This window comes from Patella vulgata, chromosome 8, assembly GCF_932274485.2.
Source record: "Patella vulgata chromosome 8, xgPatVulg1.2, whole genome shotgun sequence".
Taxonomy (NCBI): domain Eukaryota; kingdom Metazoa; phylum Mollusca; class Gastropoda; family Patellidae; genus Patella; species Patella vulgata.
In genome coordinates, this window is record NC_065886.2 from 26,174,734 (window position 1) to 26,184,906 (window position 10,173).

At 36.0% G+C, this 10,173-nt stretch overlaps 1 long non-coding RNA gene across 1 annotated transcript; it reads right to left on the reverse strand.

The window, feature by feature from the left end:
- Nucleotides 1-7,565: 7,565 nt before the first annotated feature.
- LOC126831139 (uncharacterized) lies at nt 7,566-9,497 on the reverse strand. The gene is made up of 4 exons (XR_007684151.1): nt 9,324-9,497; nt 8,222-8,342; nt 7,780-8,001; nt 7,566-7,610 (listed from the first exon to the last, which is right to left on the reverse strand). It is a non-coding gene; the product is annotated as an uncharacterized LOC126831139 (long non-coding RNA).
- Between the last annotated feature and the right edge of the window lie 676 nt (nt 9,498-10,173).

The following is a 10,173-nucleotide window of genomic DNA, read 5'->3' on the forward strand; positions in this document are numbered from 1 at the left end:
CTTTTAATAAAAGTTCATTAGCCCCAAACCATAAATTGTTCAGCTGGTCTTGGCCGAGTAAGTACCTCGAGAGTTTCCAGCATGGTTACGGCCTTGTCAATGGCGCAGGAAAGAGGACCGTACAAGGATGGAATTCAAAAAAAGGAGACCATAACGCTGCTGCATTCGCAAAATTTCTCTCACAACACACTGGGCGTTAAACATCATTTCATGTCATTTCCGAAACATATAAAACATATGAACTAATATGACCTGATTATCCTTACTGCTACAGGGAATCGAAAGTAAAACCAAACATCTTTTGTAACTTTAAATAAAATAGAAAATAAAACATAATACAGTAAGAGTTCAGTTAATTTCATTTCAAACATGATACTTTAAAGTATAATTATTTATTTACTATACGTCTTCTCTTCTGAAATAAAAAATATTTATGAAAGTAACAGCAAATAATCACTAAAGAGATTAGATAGCTAACAAATATATCAACTAGCATATAAATATTTTGATCTAACTAATGTTCCATAGAGAGCGTAATATTGAAACCAGAGGAATGAACCAATATTGATCAAACATTAATTCTCAATAAAGTAAACCTGTGTCTATTTACATCGAAATAAAATTAGAGATTGGGACCATATATGAAACAATTGGCGACATTGGGTTAAACATGTTACTAATGGCGATATATATGTGATTTTTTATCCTGTTTTCGATTATCAGCAGTAGTAATACCTGTTTATTGCCTATTTGTCATTAGTATAGTGATTTAATCTGTATTTGATCTACGCTTATACGAGTGGTTGTCTACTTTGGTTACGAGATATATATATACATTTATGCGATCACAAGGTCAATTTTGTTTTCATTTTTATACTAAACGTGCTTGTTATGAATTAAAAATACTTACATATGGATATACTACTTCTGAATTTATTAACATGCTACGTTTCGATACACATACAGATATCGTTATCAAGCAAATAATGATATTTAACACAAATGTGGTGCAATATATAGTTTACAATTGGAAACCATATAACAGATTAATTATTAATATGTCTATATGTCTTACAAGGATTTTGCTTGTAATGCACTAAAAAACGCGAGGCATTATCGTAATGAACTCATTACAGTGTGTTATGTGTGGTTTAATGGTCGAGAGCGAGACATTAAAGTTACATTATGGGAGATTAGATAAAGAGCTGGGAGTTCTATAATAGTTAAAAGCTAGATAATGTAAAGGGAATTTGCTGAAAATTTCAGTCAAATTGATCCACACTGAATCAAGAATTTAGCGATTGAATTTTCGGCCTAGCCTCGATAATCATTACTGAAGTCAGTAAGATAAAACATATAGTCTCGATTATCCATTTCATGATTAAATCATGAATAAAAATTGAGCAGCAAATCGGATCCTAATCCAGTAAATATCGCAGGCTAGTGATGACATCGAGGGTTGGTTATGGTCTGGATAAGTTTATTAATGTCTTAATAATAATTTAGATAATATTTCAGGCCTGAAGAAAGACTTGCAATAGGAAGATTTAGCTCTAGCATAATGTATATTTAAAGTAACACATTGAAACAACACGTGACGTTGGTCACGAGTGTTATTTCAATATATAACGCAATGTCTTAAGCTCGAGACCATTAAACAACTTAAAATACAGACACTCGCAATGAAATGCGTCACACGGGTCCAATATTTTAACTAGTATAAATAATGTAGTGTATTGTCAGTAAATACAATAAGCGATCCCTTAATTATAATGATATAACAATGAATCATCCCCGATGGTGAAACAAGTTAAATGGAGTCTGGCTATTTTATTGGTTAAATCCAGGCCATCCAGTCCTAGGTTAAATCCGATAGACACTACATTTTGGCGACGAGGAAAATAAAACTTGTGGGGTTGATCACGATGGCAGGTTCGCTTGACAATGTGGGTGAGTTGCCGATATTTGATTGTATCGAATCCGCAGGACTTGCCGCCCGATGGAAACGATGGTTGAGAGCCTTTGAACATTTCGTCGTGGGAAAGGTAGTAACAGATCCCGAACAGAAGAAAGCTTTGTTGTTACACAGAGCGGGAATGAATTTGCAAGACATTTATTTTACCCTGCCGGGGGTTCAAGACGAGGGTGGCGTTTATGCAAAGACGGTGAGAACATGAATGGACATTTTGTACCACAAACAAACGTTCCGTTTGAAAGACATCTGTTTCGAAGCATTTCACAGTTACCGACGGAAATTATAGAACAATTTAACAGTAAACAATTAGAATCTTGTCTATTTGGAGATCTTGGGGCAGTGAACGAGAGAATTAGGGACCACGTGATTGATAAATGCTGTTCCAGCCAACTGAGAAGAAAACTTTTAGAAAGAGGGACAGATTTGACATTGGACCAATTAAGGGAAACTGCTCGAGTTTTTGAGGAAACTGAGAGGCAAATGGGATCAACTGATGGACTTAAATCCGAGATACAAAAGTTGACAGTGAGTGGTAATAAAGGTCAAGGTTATGACAACCCATACAGTGAAAATTCCCATTATGATAGAAGAAATTCGAACAAGTTTAGATGCTATTCATGTTGATACGAGGGACACACCCTGAAAGACCCAAAATGTCCAGCAAGGGGACAACAATGCCGGAAACGTAAGCTAATTGGGCACTTTGAATGTTGTTGCAAGACAAAGCAGTTTAAAAGCAGTGGTAGATCCATTAGAGGGAAAAATGATGGCAATTATAGGAGGCAGTCAATCCGATCACAAACAGATCTAAAACAAATACGTGAAAATGACAAGGACGCAGAATATGCCTTTCATACTGGCCCGAAGGAGAGGTCGTGTGATGCAGAAATTTAACTGAGTATTGGTTGGTGTACCGTTAAGAATGTACATTGATTCGGGAGCATCAGTTAACGTGATAGACAAAAACACTTGTAAATATTTGAAGGCTGAGAAAGTGAAGTGTGTTTTTAAAACGGAATCCAAGAATATATTTCCGTATGGAAGTAGAGAGACTTTGCCAATCGCGGGAACTTTTCGTGCTCAGATATCTCGAGGAGAATTGGAATTAAAAGACGTCGAGTTTATTGTCATCGAGGGCGAAGGCCAAGCTCTCTTTGAAAAGAAAACGGCATTAGAACTTGATGTTTTACGTCTTGGTCCGAGAGTGAATGCAATACAGACAGACACTGCAGGTTTAAAGGTCGAATATGAAGATTGTTTCAAAGGATTTGGGAAACTAAAAGAGTTTCAATTAACGATCCCAATAAAAAAAGATGAAACCACAGTAATTTTTCATTACGACGAGTGCCGTATCATCTTAGAGATCGCCTGGAGAAAAAACTTGATAAACTTGAGAAATTAGACATTATTTAAAAGGTTGATAGTCCGAGTGCCTGGGTTTCATCAGTAGTTGTAGTCCCGAAGGGGCAGGACTACATCAGACTTTGCGTTGATATGAGATTACCAAATAAAGCTGTACAGCGCATAAGACACCCAGTACCAACGATAGAGGAAGTGCTGCAGGATTTGAACCAAAGCAAAATCTTCAGTCGTCTAGACATCAAATGGGCTTATGATCAAATAGAACTCGCATCGGAGTCAAGGGAGATAACTACATTTATCACTCATAAAGGCTTATATCGCTATAAAAGATTGATGTTTGGAATATCCTTTGCATCTGAAATATAGCAGAAAGTGCTTCAACAGATTCTTCAAAGCTGTGAAGGGACGGAGAATATAATGGATGATATTATTGTTCATGCTAAGTCAGACGATGGACATGATCGAAGATTGAAGAAAGTTTTAGACGTTATTCGAAGTATTTGATGGACGATGGACATGATCGAAGATTGAAGAAAGTTTTAGACGTTATTCGAAGTATTTGAATCCCGAAAAATGTTTATTCAAGTTACCTAAGTTGAAATTCATGGGCCATGTATTGTCTGAAAAGGGTTTGGCACCAGCAGATGTAAAAGAACAAAATGGAGGGAACCGAGTAATAAGTTATGCAAGTAAAAGTTTGTCGGATGTATGGTCATGTGAGAGTTTTCACCCTTACCATTATAGGACTAATTTTGAACTTCTAACCGGCCATATACCACTTGAATTTATTTACTCTCCAAAATCGAAACCAAGGGCGAGGATAGAACGTTGGGTTCTACGAAAGTCATACAAGTACGTCGTGAAACACATTCCAGGAAAGAACAATATTGCAGATTGTTTGTCGCGTCTACTAAAGACTGATGGCCCGACGAGTTCTTCCATAGATACAGAAGAATATATCAAATTTGTGGCCATAGAGTCGACACCGGATGTCTTGACAACCAGGGAAGTTTAGATAGCATCAGGAAAAGACCCAGAACTGGGAAATATTCGTCAATGTTTAATGACAGGAAGATGGCACGACACTAGTTATAAACAATATGTTCCAATACGGAATGAACTTTTATCAATTGGAAAACTAGTTCTGAGAGGGACTCGTATAGTTGTTCCTACAGGTTTGAGAGAACAAATTTTGAAGTTGGCACATGAGGGTCATCCGGGAATAGTCAGTATGAAACAGAGGATCCGAATTAAAGTATGGTGGCCAGGAATGGATCGAGAAGCAGAGCAGTACTGGAGAACATGTCATGGATGTCAGTTAGATCAACCGACACCGCCAACACCCATGTCACGAACAGAACTCCCATCGTCTCCTTGGGAACACTTAGCTGCAGATCTGTTAGGTCCATTGCCATCCGGAGAAAAAACATATTTGTAGTGGTAGATTATTACAGTAGATATTTTGAACTGTGGATAACGAAGAACACGACAACAGAGAAAATAGTTACAATGTTCGAAGAAATATTTCTTACTCATGGCTTACCAGTATCGTTGCAGATCGACAACGGACCTCAATTTGTCAGTGACCATTTCAAGAAGTATATGCAGGAAAATGGAATTCAACATAGGAAAACTACACAGTTATGGCCTCAAGCAAACGGAGAAGTGGAAAGACAGAATCGTTCAATTCTAAAGCGTATCAAGATAACACAAGCAGAGAAGAGAGATTGGAAACATGAACTTAATCACTTCTTAATGATGTTTAGGAGCACACCACATTCAACAACAGGAAAATCCCCATCAGAGTTGTTGTTTAGGTGAATTATTAGAACAAAGATACCAGAAATTTCCCAGTTTAATTTGGAAGATACTGAAGTGAGAGATAAAGATAGCGAACAGAAAGGAAAAGGTAAAGAATACAGTGATCAAAGCCGGCGATGGTGTATTAATGAAGTTATGTGAATAAGTGGTCTACACCATTTGCGCCTGATCCTTTTATTGTAAAAGAAAGAAAAGGAAATAGTGCTGAGATTGAATCCAGTGAAGGGGTTCAGTATAAAAGAAATCTTACAGCTGTGAAGAAATTCATGTGTAAATAGTGATAGTATAAATGTGCCTAATGTGAACGTGCCGATTCCATTTAATTCACAAAATGAATATAATAATTCAGATGTGATATCTCGACCGACCGGTTTGAATCAATCAGGAAACGAGTTACATGTACATGTTCCAGAGACTATTATCAATAAGAACATCAACTCCCCAAGACCTGTCAGACAAAAGAAAAAAACAGCAAGATTTAATGACTTTGAAATAGAACGTTAATCATATTTTAGTGTTTTTAAACAGTAGGATTGTTTAGATTAAGGTGTTATCAAGTAATAACTTTATCAGTTTATAACACTATTACATGTATGATTATATGTACATTTGTATAACAACAGTATTAGCTTGTACTAGTCAATTAGGTATAGTAACATTAGTTTCCAGTGTAATATTCATCAGTATTATGAGATAATTATAGTCACATAGTTGAGAGTTTAGTTACCTTGTATACCAGCAGATGATAGGTAACTCATTTGAAACAAAAGTTTAGTAAGAATTTACAGGGTTATTAAACTTGAGTTGTATATGCTTGTGATCAATTTTAGATCTTACTCATTATTGCATAAGTAACCCCATAGTAAATATGGAAATGAAGTAAGGAACTTTGAAACATCTTTGGTAGGGATTTTAATTCTCTTTGTAAGTAAATACTGTTTTGTCAGTAAATACAATAAGCGATCCCTTAATTATGATGATATAACAATGAATTATCCCCGATAGGAAGTGTTAGCCACGTGTGATTTGTATGACGGTAAATAAACAAGTTAAATGAAGTCTGGCTATTTTGTTGGTTAGATCCAGGCCAGCAAATCCTAGGTTAAATCCGATAGACACTACAATGATGATGTCTGTCTGCTGTCTGTTACAAACAGTAGGTATTTTAGAACTATCTTCGGCAACTTTTTTTTTCGGGGCGCGGGTAGGGGGGTGGGGGGTGGGGTGGGGAGGGGACTTTTCCCGAATGACTACGGGGGCGATTCCAATCAATAGTGATGTTGTTATCATGTAAAAATATGGGCTCATGATATCAAATATTTAAGACACCGTGAACAGTTATAAAAGTAGACTACATATCAGTGAGCTAGTTAAATGTCAGACCGTATTCTATATAGACTGGACTAACCAGGCGCGAGCGACTACCATTCATTTTAGACTGCCCGTGATTTCGACGAACAAAACTGATTGAAATTACAATAAAGGTTTTAAAAAAAGAATGTAAATCAGTTTATATACACTCATATTGCATAATGTGCTCATTTTGGCCATAGACAAAGAGCTAAACCATGACGATTTCGGTCAAAATAAAGTATTGGCGCGGGTTTATGTGTATGTGTTATTTCGTTTACTGATGGGGACGGTTTTATACTATTTATTTTTTATTTCGAAAGATTAAGCTAAAGTCGTTTTAAACTAAGTATTTGCTTACTGTGTAGTCAGTGGAACACAAAATCGGCGTTATCTGTATACATGAAAACAGATTCTCATCCGGCCAAAAAAGTCGAGTTACAAAATCCAAAGCAATGGACAATTTTAACAGTGGATTGTGGAACACAAAATCGGCCTCGTCTGTATAGACATAAAAATTTCAACCTAGACAAATTCTCACTCGGCCAAATAAAATAAACATATGACCTTATTTGAAGAGGTCTGGTCATTTCAAAAACTGAATTTTAAATTTCCTGGTATATTTCCATAGTCTTAAGTTATATAACGTTTAGCGCGTGAAGTTCTGCGATGTATGACCCAAAATATTCAGAAAACCTCAAAAAGTCAATTATTATAGATACTTGACACATTCATGCATTTGAACCAACATTTTAATTTCGTTAAATTCTATTTATGTGATAAATAGTGTTGATCGATTTAGAAAATGGCTTTATAACAACTCAGTAATTATGATATTATAAGGCAAAAACAGGGATTTTAGTTGGTAATCCATAGTGTTCATCGGTGTCATTGAGTTTACGTAAGAATGACCATTCCTAATGTAAATATATATTTGTAGGCCTGTTGGGAAGATTTTAGAAAGTAATCCATAGTGTTCATCGGTGTCATTGAGTTAACGTAAGAATACCATTCCTAATGTAAAAATTTGTAGGCCTATTGGGAAGAATTTGTAATACTCTCCATATGTCACTGGTTTACCAATATTTTAATAAACAGTAATCTAAAAAAAAGAAGATATTTCAAATACAAAATATTGTCTTTAATATACAATATATAAATGTATATCTTTCCAGGTTCAAGCCACCTTGCTTTTTAAGAAAAGTTGTTTGCATTTAAGAATACAGCAATACAGCCTTAAATATTTATTTTATGGATTGTATTATGCCTACCTGTTTTGTTAGGGTGGTTGATAATTTAGCACTGTTAACCACGGCAACCACTAGGCGATACACGTGACCATCAGTACTGGTTGCATTATCATTGATGACTGGGAGTGTGGCTGTCGTTGGTTTGATTTGAAAATGGGGATGAAAACAACTGCTGTTCGGAGTACAATAACAGTCGGGTCCTCTAATCGAATTAGAATATTTTATATCACATTCGTCTACAGACTACAATTTAAAAATGAAACAGATAACATGAATTGAAAATAACGATTGAACAATTATAACTTGCCCATTATAACAATCCAAAAAAACCATATTTATAATTTATGTTTTTGATCAGGAATATTATGATGCGCCTGAAACATCACAGTAGTTGTGTTTTTAAATGTGGTATCACTTGATATTATTATCATTGTTCGAAAAACAAGTCACCCAACAAACTGACCGTAGTGGCACCTTGAACTGGAATTTGGTCAGATCCTAACTCTGTGTTGGTTTGGTTATCAAATATTATCCATTTCACCGATTCTAAACCACTATGATAATCAGTGACTACCCACTCCATACTACAATGAACAATACAGTATAGGATAACATGTTATGTTTTATTAAATTGCACTCTCGATTCCTACGTATAAATAATTCCTGCAAAATAATCAGCTTCAGAACCCGCCATACCGAAATACAACAGAAGTAGGTTAGCTAAAATAAAATTTAAAAAAACACGCAATCATGAGGATTCCTAAATATAATAAACGTTCTGGTGAATATGCTGTCTCCGTCAGAGCTGCTAAAATGTGGAATGATCTTCCAAAAACTCTTCGAGAGTCCTCTTCCATCCAAAGCTTTAAGACTAACTTAAAAACATATTTATTTCAAAAATGTTTTTGAACTGTTTTGTTGTGAATGCGCTTAGAAACACTCTAAGAAGCGCTATATAAATTGAACAATAATAATAATAATAATAATCATAATAATCTGATTAAAACACAGATCCTATTTCGTTTCATTTTTTGTAGTTCAAAATTTCGTTTTACTTGTCTTTACTAGACTAGGATGTGGAAGCGTTCTGTATGATGTGAGGGATTAGCCAATGGAACGGTCTGTTACGGGGAGTTTTAAGCGTGAGGTGCACGTAACTGAGTAACACACTAGAAACATCAACGGTGGTTGGCTAATCAAATATCTGACGTCATAGGGTCAAAAGCCTCTGACGCGACCTTCCACTATCTTCATATAGAAAGTGTCAGAAAAAAGGGAAATATAGATCTGTATTTTAATCAGATTGAAAAACACCCTACTTCATTGGCGACCGTAAACATAAATGCAGTACGTGAACTTTACCAGGGCTTTACCAGGGTGACAGACCAAAATAGTGGACGTTTCTAAGAAAGAGTATTATCGGCATACATAAACGGATAAATAATGAAACATAGCGAAATAGATTTGTGGCAATAATTTCCTGATACAGCAGGAAGATATTTTGATTTGTAACATACACAATATAAGACACTCTACTTTAATTTACTCCAATATAAGTCACTTACGTCATGTCATAAAACTGTTCAAATCCATTTAATGAGTCATATATACCACCATTTTTGCTTAACCACAGATCTTCAAAAACCGGCGGAGAACTATCAAAATCGACGGTGGTCCATTCTTCCTTGTATTGTGACATAATATCGTAAGCTCTGATAAAATACCGTAAAGTATCACCATCCTTCTTCGAAGGTTTGGTGATGGAATGTCCTCCATTTTGTACTATTTTAAAGGCCGATTCAAATCTTATTACACCTGAAGATATTTAATTTTTTCATAAAACACAGTTTTCTAGAATTTATATACCGAATCTTTCAATACCAGTAATTTTATTGGGGATTTAATAGGATAGATGATGTGGTTACAAGTGGAAACACATGTAGAGCTTAGGAGTAGTATGTATAATATCATTATGGTCCCGGCTCATGATGAAAAGTTGGGTGGAACTATGCAGTCCAATCAAGCGCACATTTAAAACGAAATTAAATGAAATGGGGATTAGCTTCCTACTGCTCTGCTCTGACCTGGCTAATTGAAGACGGGCATACCCCATACAGTGTGCTATGAGTGAATTTGGCCCGAGCAGCGGCGCTACGACCTACTCTTATATCGAATTTCACATGCCATGGGATCTTTTACGTGTATAAGGGGCCGCGGTTTTCTGCCTCATCCGAAAGACTATACATTGTCTCCTTACAGTCCCTCTATAATGCACCAATGACAACGGGGAACTGCGTCGGAAAATTCCGATGAACTTTCTCGGCCAACGCTGGGATCAAACCCGGAATCTGCAGGTTAGCGATCCAATGTATTTCTCACTGGGCCACCGTGGCTCCGCACCATTAACACGTACCA